The following is a 15,410-nucleotide window of genomic DNA, read 5'->3' on the forward strand; positions in this document are numbered from 1 at the left end:
CTGCCACTAATACCAGGCCTGGGGTAGCACTGCAAAAATCCCAGGGCACCCTGAGGCCCTGCCATGTGTTGGCTCCCTTAAGGCTCAGCAGCTGATATAGCCTCATGTGATATATGATTTGGGTGAGTCAGGGTCTCTGGGAGTCACCAGAATTGGATGAGTGATACTCATCAGATTGATGTAGATTTTGGTTTGCTTTCAGTGCCGAGACTAGTGCTACTCAGCAGAAGTCTCAGAGCACACCAAAGCCAGCAGCTGCCTGTGGAAGGCCCACAAACCCCTGAGAGTTGTCTAAGAAAGAGTACAATGCTGGCAGGCTGGCTGCTCTCTGAGAAAGTGCCTCTGGTGGTTCACTAGTTGGGTGGGGCAAGGTGCAAGGGATTCATCAGGGTGGGGTGAGTGGAGCTCACTGGATGAATGCAGAATCAGATTTGGCTATGTGGGGGCAAGCTCAACACAGGAAAGATGGTGCCCACCTGCTGGCTACACAGGAGGAGGATTCTACGCAGGGAAAATGGTGACTGTCTCTCCAATCCCCATCCAACCACACAACTTAGCCTCTCCCTGTATGTCTCAGGCCTCCTAAGTCGCTGTTCCTCTGCCAGAGTCCAGGGTGAGTACCTACGGGCAAATGAGTCTGTGTGTGGGCCCTTTAAGAGGACATCTGGGTTATGTGCAGCCTTCCATCCCACCTGGATGGTGAGAATCCCCACTGTTTTTCACAGCCAGATGTTGTGGGGGGCTCCTTTTCCTGGCACAAGTACTCTCAGCTCGGGAGCCTGGTGTAGAGCTGGGGTCCCTCACTCCTCTGGTATGGGGGAACCTCCATGGCTGCGATATCCTTCCTGATTCTCAGCCACAACACACTGGTGTGGGACCAGCCAGTTGTGTATCTCTTCCCCTCCTACCAGTATCGATGTGGCTTCTTCTTTATACCTTAGTTATAAACCTTCTATTCAGATAGTTTTCCAGGTTGATTTTTCTATAATTTAGTTGTAATTTTAATGTGGTCATGGGAAGAGACAAGCACAATGTTTATCTACTCCTTGATCTTGGACCTCCTAAATTTACTCTTTTATATATGAGTTTTTTCACATGTGCCATGAATATTCTACCATGTTGCTAAGGATAAATATACATCATAATTTGTAATGGCTGCATAGAAGTCCATTGTGTGGCTATTGCATTATTTATTTAACCAATCGACTATCAGTACAATTTTGCTAATTATTCACTATTAAATATAATACTATTTTAGATACATGTGAAAAAGCTTCTTTTCTGAAATTTCTTATCAAGTTTTAATTCCACAAGTAGTATATGAGATAGCATACCTACACTTTTTCCAACCAACACTAAATCTACATTTTTAAAACCCTTGCCAGCTTAATAGGTGGAAAATATCTCTTTGTTATCATTTGTATTTTCTAAATATTATTATATTAAATGGAAAACTATAATAAAAAGGTATAATTTAAACCTGCCATATAGAGATAATTATGTTAAAATCTTGGTGCTTAGCCTTCTGAACACTTTTCAATGCATACATACATATCATTTTTAAAAAAATAAATGGGGCTATACAGTACATGCTATTTTCATCAATATATTTTAAAAATAATTTTTAATGTCAAAATGATATTCTATTGTGTGTATTTCACAGTTTATTATTGAGCATTTATATTGTTTCTTATCTTTTTACTATTATATAACAATGCTGTGATGAACATCCATATATAGAGTGTTGTTCACATTTTCAATTATTTCCTAAATATGCTTCTCTAAAAATGGAATTGTTGGGTAAAAGAGTATACACATAATCAAATTGTCTCTTATAAATACCAATTCCTGGCTTTATCAGCAGAATATATAAATATCCATTTCCCACACTCTACCAAACACTGGATAAAATAATTATTTAAGTCTCTACCAATAAGATAGATGAAAGATATTTTATTATTTATTTTCCATTTGTTTTATTTATTTATTTATTTATTGGTTTTGGTGTACTTTTAATTTTTTTTAGATTTTTATCAAAATATAGCTAACATACAATATTATGTTAGTTTCAAGTGTACACAGTAGTTTTCCAACATTTATATACCTAAAGAAGTGATCACCATGACAAGTCCAGAAACTATCTGACATTGAACTATGCTATCACAATATTATTGACTATATTCCCTATGCTGTACATTACAACCCCATTACTTATTAGTTTTATACCTGGAAATTAAAATCTCTAATTCCTCTTCACCTTTTTTCCCTCTTTTATAGTTTTTCAATTACTGTTGACATTCAATATTATTTTATACTAATTTCAGGTATACAGCATAGTGGTTAGACATTTATATAATTTAAGAAGTTATCCCCCTGGCTAGTCTAGTACCCACCTGGCACTATACATAGTTATTACCATATTGTTGACTATATTCCCTATGCTTTATTTTACATCCCATGACTATTTTGTAACTACCAATTTGTATTTTAGAAGCCTTCATCTTTTCCACCCTGCCCCCCAAGCCCTCTCCCATCTATCACCCCGATAAATCTAGCTGACACCATACATAGTTATTACAATATTATTGACTATATCCCTTGTGCTATACCCTACATCCCCATGACTACTTTTTAACAACCAATTTGTACTTCTTAATCCCTTTCTCTTTTTCACCTACCCCTAAACCCCCTCCCATCTGGCAACCATCAAAAATATTCTCTGTATCTATGAGTTTGTTTCTCTTTTGTTTGTTTATTTTGTTCTTTAGATTCCACATGTAAGTGAAATCGTATTGCATCTGTCTTTCATTGTCTGACATATTCCACTCAGCACAATACCCTTTTAGTCCATCTATTGCTGCCACAGGTGGCAAGAACCCATTCCCTTCCATGGCCAGCAATATTCCACTGTATGTATGTACCACCTGCTCTTTATCCATTCATCGATCAGTGGACACCCAGGTTGCCTTCATATCTTGGTTATTGTAAATAATGCTGCAATGAACATGTGGATGTACATATCCTCTCAAAGTAGCATTTTGGATTTCTTCAGGTAAATATCCTGAAGTGGGATTACTGGGTCCCTCTTTGTCTCTTGTTATGTATAGTGTTTGTTTTAATGTCTTTTTTGTCTGGTATAAGTATTATTACCTCAATTTTGTTTTGTTTTCCTTGTTTCCATTTTCATGAACTATGTTTTTTCCTATTCCTTTGCTTTCAGTCTATGTGTATCTTTCGACCTGAAGAGAGTCTCTTGTAGTCAGCATATGTAAAGGTTTTTTTTTTTCTTATCCATTCATCCACCCTATTTTTTATTAGAGCATTTAATCCATTTACATTTCAAGTAATTGTTGATAGATATGTAGTTATTGCCATTTTAGTATTATTTTTTTAATTAATTAATTTATTTTTCATGTTAAGGAAGCCCCTCTAAGTTTTCTTGTTATACTGGTTTGGTGGTGATGCACTCCTTTATCTTTTTCTTGTCTGGAAAGTTCTTTCTCTGTCCTTTGTTTCTAAATGAAAGCTTTGCTGTGTAGAGTAATCTTGGTTGTAGGTCTTTTCTTTTCATCACTTTGAATGTTTTCTGTCAATCTCTTCTGGCCTGCAAAGTTTGTGTTGAGAAATCAGCTGACAGATTTGTGGGAGCACCCTTGTAAGTGACTAACTGCTTTTCTCTTGCTGCTTTTAAGATTCTTTTTTTGTCTTTAAACTTTAGCATTTTAATTATGATGTGTCTTGGTGTGGGCCTCTTTGGGTTCATCTTTTTGGGACTCTGCACTTTCTGGGCTTGTACATTTTTTCCTTCACCAGGTTAGGGAAGTTTTCTGTCATTATTTCTTCAAACAGGCTTTCAATGTCTTGCTCATTCTCTTCTCCTTCTGGTACCCCAGTGATGCAAACCTTGGTATGCTTGATTTTGTGTTAGACGCTTGTCTCCATTTTGTTTAGTTTTTTTTTCTGGAGCTTTGTTCTGTTCTTTCATTTGAGACATGTTTCTTTGCCTCCCCATTTTGGCTGCTTCCCTGTGTTTGTTTTTACATTTTAGGTAGGGTTCCTATGTCTCCTGGTCTTAGTACAGTGGCTTTACACAATAGGTGTTCAGTAGCACAGTCTTCCTGGTCACCTCAGCCAGGTACTTCACATGTGTTTTTTGTGTGGTTTGTGTGTGCATGTTCCTTGTGTGGTTTGTGTGTGCCCTGTTGTTGAGCCTGGGTTGCTGTTTGCACATCAGTGGGAGTGATTGGTCCTCAGGCTGATTGGTTGTGAGGACTGGTCATGACTACAGTGGAGGAGCTGTTGTGCTGGGTCTGACCCTATGGTGCAGAAATTGCTTTAGCAGGGCTCTAGTGCCTGCTTAGTGTACCCTTCAGCTGTGTCATATTTTAAATTATATAACTTAAATCACTGAGATTGACTATTCTTTAATGTATGAGGTCTGACAATTAAGTTCAAGAGTGCATCCTAGAAAAAGTGCTACATACCTCACTGCTGAATATCACTATGGTCACCTTTGAAGTACTCCCCTTGGGAAGTTATGCACTGATGCCAGCGACAAGTCCACCCTTCAAAGCAATTTTGGAACTCTTTTTCTGGAATGGCCATCAGAGCTGTGGTTATATTACCCTTGATGTCCTGAACATCATCAAAATGTCTTCCTTTAAATCTTTCCTTTATCTTTGGGTAAAGAAAAGAGTCATTGGGGGCCAGGTCAGGTGAGTAGGGAAGTGTTCCAATACAGTTATTTGTTTACTGGCTAAAAACTCCCTAACAGACAGTGCCGTGTGAGCTGGTGCATTGTTGTGATGCAAGAGCCATGAATTGTTGGCAAAAAGTTCAGGTCATGTAACTTTTTCACACAGCCTTTTCAGCACTTCCAAATAATAAATTTGGTTAACTGTCTGTCCAGTTGGTACAAATTCATAATGAATAATCCCTCTGATATCAAAAAGATTAGCAACATCATTGCAACAAGTTTGGGAACTTAGTTGGCAGAAGTATATTGACTATTATAATATCTTCAATTACAAGTTACCCCATGTTGTTCTTTGTCCATTTTTCTAGTAGATTCTTCATGTTTCCTTCATTGAAGAATTCTTTATGTATTGGAGGATATTAATACTTTGTCTGCTACATGATTGTTACTTGACTTTTAATTTTGATTATGGTGATTTCACTGAGCTGAATTTTTAAATATATATGTAGAAAAATCTACCAAATTTTTCTGATATCCTTTCTGCTCACCTTAAAATTACTGAATTATTTCAAAAATTATCTTAGTTGTTTTTTAAAAAACTAGAAATAAGTCATTAATTTATTTAGTGTTTTTTTCTGAATTTCCCCAATACCATTGTAGCTGTTTGCCTCCTCCATCAATTTGAAATATTATTTTTCTCATATATTAATTATCTTATATATATATATATATCAGTTCTATCAATCTTTTCTTTATCTTATGGTAAAGAAAGGAGTCACTGGGGACCAGGTCAGGTAAATAGGGAGGGTGTTCCAATACAGTTATTTGTTTACTGGCTAAAAACGCCCTCACAGACAGTGCCGTGTGAGCTGGTGCATTGTTGTGATACAAAAGCCATGAATTGTTGGTGAAAAGTTCAGGGCATGCAACTGTTTCACTTAACCATTTCAGCATGTCCAGCACTTTCAGCAGTGTTTAGAAAATAATAGTAGATAGAGCATGTACCTAAAATACTTAGTCTTCTATATAAATTTTGGAATATTTTTACCACATTCCAATTTTAGATCCATTAAGATTTTCAGAGAGTTTACAAGAAATTTATATATTTAATGAGAATCTTCAGTTCTTTAATATTGAGGATTTTTATTAAAAAAAATTCTCCATTCATTCAAGGCTTCTTTTAAGATTCTCATGTAAAGTTTATATCTTCTACAAATATATTTTACACATTTATTTTTGTTGATTCTTATTTTAATATGTAGTGTTATGAATGAGGTTTTTTTATATTAATATATATACACATACACATATACATATACATGTATTGAATATGCATATATTTAATTTTGCATTGAAAAATAAAAATGCATTTGAAAAGTGTAAAATACATAACTAATATTTATAAAGTATACACTCATTTAACTACCACTGAGGTCAAGATATAACTCAGTGTTTCATAACCTACTTATGTGCTTCCCCTATCATGGCCCTTTTCCTCCTCCCAGAGATGATCAGCAACTTAACTTTTGTGATAATTATTGCCTTGCCTTGATTATCTATGTTCTATGACTTCTGTGTACACCTCTAAAATATAGTTTAGTTGTGCTTGTTGAATTGATATAAATATCCATTATATTTTGTATCCAAAATTGTGCTATTAATTTGTTACCCTCATATTTTAGCTGATACTCTTCAATATTTTTGTTGATTTTCTTTCTTTTTAGAAAATAATTTAAGTGTATGTCATCAGTAAACAATGTTACTTATTTTTTCCCTTCCAATGTTTATAACCCTCATTTAACCTATAGAGCAGTGGTTCTCAACTTTCCTAATGCCACGACCCCTTAATATAGTTCCTCATATTGTGGTGACCCCCAACCATAAAATTATTTTCGTTGCTACTCTATAACTGTAACTTTGCTACTGTTATGAATCGTAATGTAAGTATCTTTTTGTTTTCCGATGGTCTTAGGCAACCTCTGTGAAAGGGTCGTTCGACCCCCCAAAGGGGTCGCGACCCACAGGTTGAGAACCACTGCTATAGAGGGTCCTTCACAACTCTCAGACTAATAACATTGGTTATAATTAAGAGAACAATGATAAATATTGGTAATAGTGAGCATTCCAGTTTCATTCCTGATACTAATGGCCATACTTTTAGTGTTTCACCATTATTATGATACTAGTGGTTGTTTTGAGATACATGTTTATCAGGTAAAGCAATATCCTTTTATTCTTATTTTTTCCAAGAGTTGTTTTTCAGAACAAATATAAAAATGTTGTCATGTGACATTTTAGTGTCACACAAGGCTATCATTTTATTCTGTTATTTTAAGTGCTGAATAAAATTCATAGATGTATTTGGAGAGAAATTTTATTTTATACTATTGATATTGTGACCTGGAAACATGATATTCCATTGCTTAATGTTCTTCAGGATATTGAAGTTTTCTTCATACTTCTTATTTTTATTTCTGAAGTTTATATGTAGTGATTCTATATTTTTGTAGGTATTGTGAATGATCTTTTAAAATTACAATTTATAACTGAAATTTTAAAATTTATGTTATAATTGGTCTCTCTAATGACCTCTCTTATTAGATTGAACAGATTTTTCTAGTTATTTCTTAAGTTTTTCTGGTAAATAAACGTATCATCCATAAATAATAATTACTTTCACCTTTTCCTTTAAATATTTATAATTTGGGGACTTCTACTCCTGGTTAAGATAGAGTAACAGAGATCAGATTTACTATTCCACCCTAAACAATTATAGAACCAGACAAAATATATGAGACAATGACTTTTTCACTTTATTTTTTATTTTTTCCAGCTTTATCAAAGTATGATTGACAAATAAAACTTGTATGTACTACTTAAGGTGTACAATGTCATAATTTGATATATGTATACTTTGTGAAATGATTACCACAATCAAATTAATTAACACATCTATCACCTCATGTAGTTACACTTTTATTTTTGTGGTGAGAACACATAAGATTTATTCTCAGCAAATTTCAGGTGTGCAATACCCTATTATTAACTAGTCATTATGCTGTATATTAGTCATTATACTGTATATTAGCTCTCCAGAGCTTATTTCTCTAACTGAAATGTTGTACCCTTTGACCAACATCTCCCCATTTTCACACCTCTGTTCTACCCCTGCTAACTAGTAATACCGCTCTACTCTGTTTCTATGGGTTTGACTCTTTTAGAGCCTCATACAAGTGATACCAGGCAGTGTTTATCTTTCTGCGTCTGCCTTATTTCACTTAGCATGATGCCCTCCAGGTTCACTAATGTTGTTGCAAATGGAAGAATTTCTTTTAAGGCTAAATAATATTCCATTGTATATATGGACCACATTTTCTTTATATTTGCCCATTAACAGCCCTTATGTTGTTTCTGTATCTTGGCTATTGTGAATAATGCTGCACTGAACATAGGAGGGCAGACATCTGTTAGAGATTGTAGTTTCATTTCCTTTGGCTATATACCCAGAAGTGGGATGGCTGGATCATATGGTAGTTTGATTTTTAGTTTTTTGAGAAACTTCCACACTGTTTTCCATGATAGCTGTAGCAATTTACATTTTGACCAACAGTGTCCTTCCTCTGCGTCCTCATCAACACTTTTAATCTTTGAAACAATGACTTTCAGACATTTTGAGAAAGATAACACAAAACTGATTCCTAAAAGAAGAGAAACAAAGTGAGCTCTATGATTGTACCAGCTTGTTGCCTAAAAACAGTTTCTAGGCTGCAGTGCAGAGAGGGAGTATCCAAACAGAGGCCGATCAATTAAGGAGAGCTATACTGAAGGTCAAGGAGGTCAGGAAGCTACAGTTCGCAGAATATTGGGGAGGAGGAATCTGCACACACAGAAAGAGAGGCCTTTGCATATCTGTAGAAAGGTCCTTTCAAGTCTTTGGCTAAGTACTGATTTGAACCTGTGAGAGAAGAAATTACCCAAGCCAGGAAAAAAAAAAAAACACCACTGAATGACAGTAGACAGGAGAATTTTCTGGAACTCATATGGACTGGGGATAGTTTGTGTTTCCAAACAGCTAGAGTGGAAAGATGTCAAATATATGGTGCAGCATGTAGAGTGCCAGGGAGGTGTTGCCTTAATGCTGGGATTAATTTAGGATCAGGGTTAAGTTTCCTCTGGATACATTGTAGAATATCTTCAAAGCAATCTTTGAAAATAATCAACTAATTACAAGAAATTTTGCTGCATGAAATAAAATCTTGCTAAAATAAAACATAAAATTACCAAAAGGAGAACTACAAAATCAACCTCCAACCATGTCATACCAAGAATGCGAAGAAGCAGAAAACTTTGAGAGTCACTACAAGGAGAAAAATCAATTAATAAAAACAGAACCAGAAATAACATAGATGATGAAAATAGCAGGAAAAGTCACTAAAGCAGTTATTATAAGTATATCCATGTGTTCAGGTAGGTTGGGGCAAACAGTATCATAATAAAAAAAATGGACCATATACAAAATCACAAGTGGATTAGAGATGAAAAATACATTATCTGAAATAAAAACTACACTAGATGGGATTAATAGCAGATTAGACATTGAAGAGAAATATTACCAGTGAATGTGAAAATGTAGTAATAAAACTCTCCAGAATAAAGCACACAGGGAAGAAAGACTGGAAAAATGGACAGGGCATAAATACAATAACAAACAGCCTGACATGTGTAATTGGAGTCCCAGAGGAGAGGAGAAAGGTGGGCAAAACAATAACGAGAAAAGATTTCCAAGTTGGATAAAAGCCATAAGAGTATAGCTCTAGGAAGCTCAAAGCATTTCAACCAAAATAAACATAATAAAAATAAAACAAAAAACCCAAAAAAACCATGTCAAGGCACTTCAAAAAGAATTTTTGATGAAAACCAGTAGTAAAAAATATTCTTAAGACAGCTAGAGTAAAAAGACACAGCATGCACAGGGCCACAAACATAAAATGACAATAGACTACTCATCAGAAACTCTGCAAGCCAGAAAATAATGGAGAGGTGTCTTTGATGTATTGAAAGGAAAACAAAACAAAACCTTTTGATCTTGGTTTCTTAACTCAGCAAAATTTTCTTTCAAAAATGAAAACATTTTAGAAAAGCCAAACCTCAGAGAATTTGTTGTCAGCAGACTTCTACTCCAAGAAATGTTTAAAGAAATATTTCAGGCAGAAGAAAATGATATCAGATGGAAATTTGGATCTATACCTGAGAATAAGGAGCATCAAAAATGACAAAAGTATAGGTCAATATAAAATAAACTATTCCCACATTTTTATCACTTGAGAAGAGAATTGACTGTATGAAGCAAAAACCATTGCAATGTATAGTGAGGTTTATAGCATATGTAGAAGTACATGACAACAATAGCAAAAATGATAAGAAGGGGAAACAAATAATATTTGAAGGCAGACTGTGATAGGTTTAAGATGCATAATATCTCTACAGCAACCACTAAAAAATACACAAATACACACAAAAAAAGATATGAGTAATAATCCAATAGTAGAGCTAAAATGGAATCATAAAAGAATGTCAACAAATTCAAAAGAAGACAGAAAAAGAAACATAGAACAAATAGAAAAAGCAGTAAGAGCATAGATTTAAACCAAATCATATCCATAAGTACATTAATTTAAAATAATCTAAATACCCCAATCAAAATTCAGAGGTTGTCAGATTACATTTCAAAAGAACCAAAAATATGCTGCCTAAAAGAAACCCACTTGAAGTATCAAGACACAAATAGATTAACAGTAAAAGAATGAAGAAAGATATACTATGCAGACACTAATCAACAGAAAGATGGAGAGGCTACATATCAGGTAAAGTAAATTTCAGAACAAGGAATATTACAATGAAGAGGGACTTTTACTAATGACAAAAGGAGTCAAATCATCAGGAGGACAAAATTCTCTTAAATGAGTGCACACCTAAGAAGAGCTTCAAAATACGTGAAATAAACCCCAAGAGAACTAAAAATAAGAACAGATAAATCAAGAGATGTAGTTACAAATTTCAACAGCCTTCTTTCAACAATTGATGAAACATGAATTTGGAAGTTCAGTAAGTATATAGCAGACTTAAAGAGCTCTCTCAACTAATTTGACCTAGTTGATATTTAAAGAACATTCCATCCAATACAGCAGGACACATACTCTTTTAAAGTTCACAGAACATTCATTAAGATAGACCATATTCTGGGTCATAAAATGAATCTCAATTAATTTAAAAGGATTGGAATCATACAAAGTATGTTCTTTGACCAAAACAGAATTAAGAAATTGATGACAGGAAGATATCTGAATCATTGTCACATATTTGGAAATTTAACACCTCACTTCTAAATAAACTATAGGTTACAGAAGTAATCAAAAGCATCATTAGAAAGTATTTTTTAACTGAATAAAAATAAAAACACGCATATCAAACTTTCTGGGATGAAGCTAAGGCTGTGCTTGGAGAGAAATTTATAGCATTAATTATATACATTAAAAAGGAAGAAAGTCGTCAAATCAATGATCTGAGTTTCTACCTTACTAAACTAGAAAGAAAAGAGCTAATCTAATTCAAAGCAGAGGGAAATAATATAGCTGAGAGCTGAAATAAATAAAATTAAAAACAGAAAAACAATAGAGAAAAATCAGTGAAACACAAAGCTAGTTCTTTGAGATCAATAAAAATAATAAATTCTACAGACAGTAACAGAATAATAATGAATTATTATGAACAATTTAAAGTCAGTCAAAGTGATAACTCAGATGAAATGGACACATACCTTGAAATATCTCAACTACTGAATGTCACCAAAAAAGAAATAGATAAGCTGAAAAGCTCAGTATCTTTTAAAGAAATTGAATTTAAAAACCTTCCCCCGAAAAAAACTCCAGGCTTCATTGGTAAATTCTACTGAACATATAAGGAAGAAATAGTAGCAATTCCACACAAACTCTTTCAAAAATAAAAGAGGAGGGGACACTTCCCAACTCGTTTCACGAAGCCACTATTACTGGTACCAAAACCAAACAAAGATACTGCCAGAAAGAAAGCGTCAGATGACCATTTATATAATATTTTCTGAAATTTCTTCTTATAGTTTGGTTGTTTTATTGCTCTTTGACTGCATTCTATTTTTTAATTCTTTACTTATATTCATTCTTTTTTATTTTATAATAATATTTGAAATTATGACAATAAACAAAGTTTTGGGCACATCTTATATGTTTTAATATATAATGATTTTCTGAAAAGTTGTCTCTTAAATAACCATTAACAGTTTTGCCTCCTCAAGAATTGATTTATTCTTTAGACAGTAGGAAGTTGGCAAAGGAAGTGATATGATTTTGTCCAAGGAAGTGATATGATCATATCTACAAAGATAGGCCTGATAGCATTGTGGAAAATGGATTGCAATAAAGTGACAGTTAAGATGAGGTTTAGGAGGCTATTGCAAGAGTTTATGTAAGAGCTGATAACTGTGATATGAGCAAAAGTGACACTGCAGAAGGTTGATGAGTTAAAGGAAGAGAACATGAGGAAGCAGTAAGATCTGATCTTGAACTTCACCAGACAAGCAGGGTCAGCTGTCTAAAAGCATAGCATTGGATAAAACGATAATCAGGCAAACAAGAGCTGAGTGGAAGCTTTGAAAGAAATTGAGAAGTAGAGCCTTAAAATTTTCCTGGCACTATGAAACCACAGTCGCAGTTGCTATTTATAAGACACTTTTGAGACATCAGTCATGGCTGGAAGGTAGTTTGAGAGGGTGTCAGCCCAGCCAAGATGGTGATTCTAGGTTATATATAAAGAAAATAGGCTCCCATAGGGAATGAAAGAAATTGCATTTAAGTGGGATTTTCTATGAATGATTTGACATGAGCATGTTTCTATTGGGAGAGGAAAGAGTCAGTAAGGAGGGAAGTTCTATTTGAAATCAAAGAATGACATGATACTGTCTGTACATTCCTGAATTCCTGGTCCATCATTCAAAGGCAAATCTCTTCTTCATCTGGACTTTCAGATATTCTCATCCATGCAGTACATTTTCTTCTTGGAGCCATCATTCCTCCATTCTCCTTCTCCTTTATACTTTCAACTGTGCCCTCCATAATCCCTATCCATGATTCACTAAGTCCAATACCTTTTGAACCCTGGTTTTCTTCTAAAACATTCCTTTCCTAAATTTTTTCAATTAAAGTCCATTTATTTCTCAAGCCCTAGGTCATGAGAGACTAAATTAATCCTCTCTCATGGACCAACAAGAAAAGCTGTGTAAAGTAATAAAAAAAAATGTTTGGGGACATTGGAGATGTATGAAGACAGTCAGAACTTTGAGGGTTCTAAATCCCCGAGAAGAAAATTCATTGAGGTGAGCTTGATATTCTATGGTACTTTTCCACCCTAGGCATGTGTTGATTCTTAGCTGTGTGGGGCCCCGAGACTGAAGAAGCAAAGAGACAGTAACACCTGAGAGATGTAACAACTGAGCAGATTTTTGAAACATAAACTTCCCTCTCCTCCAGAGCAACTGGGTCTCATCTATATCATCAGACTTATCACATTATGTCATCAATAGCTTATTTGACCAGCTATCCCATTAGACGGGTGGTTCCCAGTGTGAATCAAGGCACTTCAATGTGCTGATGAGAGTGTACCCTGGCCCGTTCTATATGCCCAAGGGACACAAGGCAGCATGTGCTGGACACAGCATGAGCCACTAGCACAAAGAAGTTTACAGTTCCAACGTCAGATCACGACATTTGTTGCATCATGACAAATATGCGTGAAGCTCAGTTGTTAGTGGTTGTTGTGATCAAAAGCAAGTGCTATGCAAAAATCAATGTCGAACTGAAAATGAGGGTCGTAGCATCCAATCTGATTCAAAAGTTTGACAACTGGTACGTACAATAGGTGCTAGGTTGTTAGGGTATAAATACTTATGAAGTGGTTTAGATCCAACTACTTAATAAATGGAACTGGTAGATATTTTTTTGGCTTGTGGTACCTGAAAAAAAATTACTGGGACACCATGGGTTCAATCAACTGAAAAAGTTGGGGAACCTCTGCATCAGGCTGTAAGCCCATAATTAACATGGTGCTGGACATTTAGTCAAGGTGTAATAGACTTATGAGTGAAAAAAATAATGCATGAATGACAGATATTACAGAAGTAAAAGAAAAAAAAAGGATAATGGAATAATAAAATGTTGCCTAATAATGTCTCTTAATTATATCTGATCTTCAGGTCTTAAAAATACTATAGAAAAATTTGGGGTGCTATAAATTCCATCACTTAAAATATACAAGTCTCAAAGAGTCATCCTACATAGTTTTAGACAATATTTATTTTTATGAATTTCCATTTCTTTATTTACCTCTGAGCATGTTAGAGAAAATGTGTTTCTTCTTTGATAAACAAAGTATTGCTTTCTCTTCTTTGCCTCATTTTTGACCGATGTATTCATTTTTCTTTGCCATTTTTACATTTCTAATAGTAGAAACCTATGTAAAATATTTTATTCCTAAAAATCCATGTCCATAATGGAAAAATTAAACAACCAGGACATATAAGATATTAAGAGTTCTCCCAACTCTCTCCTACACAACACTGCTCAGTCCAGTCCACACAGGCACACACTGTGAAAACCTTCTGGCCCATTTCAATGCATATGCAACCTAAGTAAAATCATCTTTTTCAAACACTGTATTATAACATACATACAGGTCTATAACTTCCTTTTTTTACTTAACAATACTCCTTGGACTTCTTCATATTTCAGTGTTGATAAGAGCTTCCTCTGTCTTATATATTGTATAATGTTCCACTATATGGATGTATTGTAATTATTAATGGATATTTATGTAGTTTTCTTTTTCTTGGTTATAATAATAAAACTTTCAATCCTTTGAAAACTTTGCACATACTCCTTTAAGATAAATTTCCACAGTAGAAATGATGGATCAAATGCTAGGCACATTTCATAATTTCAGAAGACATTCTCAAGTTTATATCAATTAATACCTCAGAAACAGTTTAGGAGAATACTAATTCCACAGCTTATTTATAGTTTTATTAACACTTTCAATGTTTAACCTGTTCATTCTAAGTCAAAAGCTTCTGTAAAGGAATAGAATCAGAAAAACAAAAATGTTTGCATGGTGTTCTCTCAATCAATGTTGTGAGTGCTTTAACTTTTGCATAAACATTTTCTATATATTATGCCACTAAACCTTCAAAATAATTTTTTTAAATAACATTTTTTTAATCTTCACTTTATATAGGAGCAAAATTAGGCATGAGAGGATAAATTACTTGTTCAAAATCACACAGGTGCGGTTGAGTTGGCATTCAAACTGCGGAATTCAAACACACTATGGTTTAATAAAAGTGGATATTTAAGTTTAGCTATATTATATTCAAATAATTGATAATATTTTTGACTGAACATTTTTCCAACTAAATATTATACTACCTTAAAATTAGTATATTTTATTGTATTGAACATTTTTACATATTTAAAAATATTCTCTTCTTCTTAAATGTTCTTTTACAAGGCTAATAACAAAATATAATATTAAGTTTTAGAGAAAATTGAACCATCAGAGAATAGATGCCTACTTCTTTTTTTTTTTAAGATTTTTATTGGGGAATTGGGGGGATGGAAACAGTTCTGGG

This window comes from Hipposideros armiger, unplaced genomic scaffold, assembly GCF_001890085.2.
Source record: "Hipposideros armiger isolate ML-2016 unplaced genomic scaffold, ASM189008v1 scaffold_412, whole genome shotgun sequence".
Classification (NCBI taxonomy): Eukaryota; Metazoa; Chordata; class Mammalia; order Chiroptera; family Hipposideridae; genus Hipposideros; species Hipposideros armiger.